Source organism: Sinocyclocheilus grahami, unplaced genomic scaffold (genome assembly GCF_001515645.1).
Source record: "Sinocyclocheilus grahami isolate Dianchi unplaced genomic scaffold, SAMN03320097.WGS_v1.1 scaffold1238.1, whole genome shotgun sequence".
In the NCBI taxonomy this organism is placed as follows: Eukaryota; Metazoa; Chordata; class Actinopteri; order Cypriniformes; family Cyprinidae; genus Sinocyclocheilus; species Sinocyclocheilus grahami.
The window spans coordinates 291,467-292,701 of record NW_015506417.1 but is presented as its reverse complement, the minus strand read 5'-3'; the positions used below and the strand labels follow the sequence as shown (position 1 = coordinate 292,701).

At 36.0% G+C, this 1,235-nt stretch overlaps 1 protein-coding gene across 1 annotated transcript in view; it reads left to right on the top strand.

Moving 5' to 3' along the window:
- The first annotated feature begins 364 nt into the window (after nucleotides 1–364).
- LOC107568361 (zinc finger protein 271-like) overlaps nucleotides 365–1,235 on the top strand; it is a 15,053-nt gene continuing 14,182 nt past the window's right edge. Inside the window, exon 1 of the mRNA XM_016254315.1 lies at nucleotides 365–395. The gene's annotated coding sequence lies outside the window, so the exon portion shown is untranslated. The remainder of the gene's footprint in view (nucleotides 396–1,235) is intronic.

Here is a 1,235-nt window from a genome sequence, read left to right as displayed (position 1 = left end):
ATACTGCTCTTAATAGCAGTTTGAAGAGAACGGGGAGACATGAAAGTGGAAAATGTGAATACTGTAATATGGAGGAAAATGTAGAGCACGTTATAATGAAGTGTCCAAGATACGGAGAGGAACGAAAGATACTGATGGATGTCCTCAAGCAAAATAAAGAAAAACTTAACTTGATGAACATTTTGGGGAATAAATCAGGGGATAAAAACTTTCAATGTTTAATGCGTTATTTAAAGGACACGGGATTATATAATAGAATTTAGTGTAGAGTACAGTCCTGATCCACTCCTAATCAGTAGGTGACGGTAATGCACCTAAAAGTTGTATGCCATCCGCCATTAAACACCAAGAAGAAGAAGAAGAAGAAGAAGAAGAAGAAGAAGAAGAGTTGTGCGGTGAGTGTGAACTCTTTTTCTTCTTTCTTCTGTTCCTCGGGTTTGTAAACTACTCACGGACTCATGCAGCAAGCTCCTCGGTAGCCTGTGTTAACGAATCATATTGTATATGGTGTTATTTTAATGCTAAATGTGAGAGATGCACAGCACACAGTTTGAGTGAGAGGAGAGCACGCTTTAAGAGCGAGAGCAAAGGAAATCCGCTCGCGCGTTATATTAATGTGCTTCCGCGCTACAAGAATGCGCTCTTATTGCATATTATTATTATTATTATTATTATTATGTGGAACAGGCCTACAGCGAAGTGATTCTCTTTCAATTGTAACGGATACAAGGTGGAATACAACGGTTTAATAAGAAAGATGTGCATCAAAATCTTGTTTAATAGAAATATCACGATTTTATCACAATTCTTTGTCATCGTGGTTTTGCTAATTTGCAAGTTGTCTGAGCAGTACAGCCAAACTAATTAACCTACTATAAAGACAAAGCCTTTCAGGGTAATAAAATAAAATAAAAAGAATGGCGGATATTTAGGCTAAAGTGGGCGAAGATAAAACTCTGTCATTATTTTATCTTTGTTATCAAAAAATAAGAACGAAGATACACATTACAACTACACATAATATACAAATACCACAAACAGTGCTTTATTTTCAGGTACAATATGTATTCAGCAGGAGCATTCAAGAAATTGAGTGAACAAATATAAATATAAAACACTATATAGACTGATTCCTAACACACCTGTTTTAAAGAGAGTGAGTGATTCTTCTCTGTTTTGTTGTTTTATTCTCGTGTGTGTGTGTGTGTGTGTGTGAGAGAGAGAGAGAGAGAGAG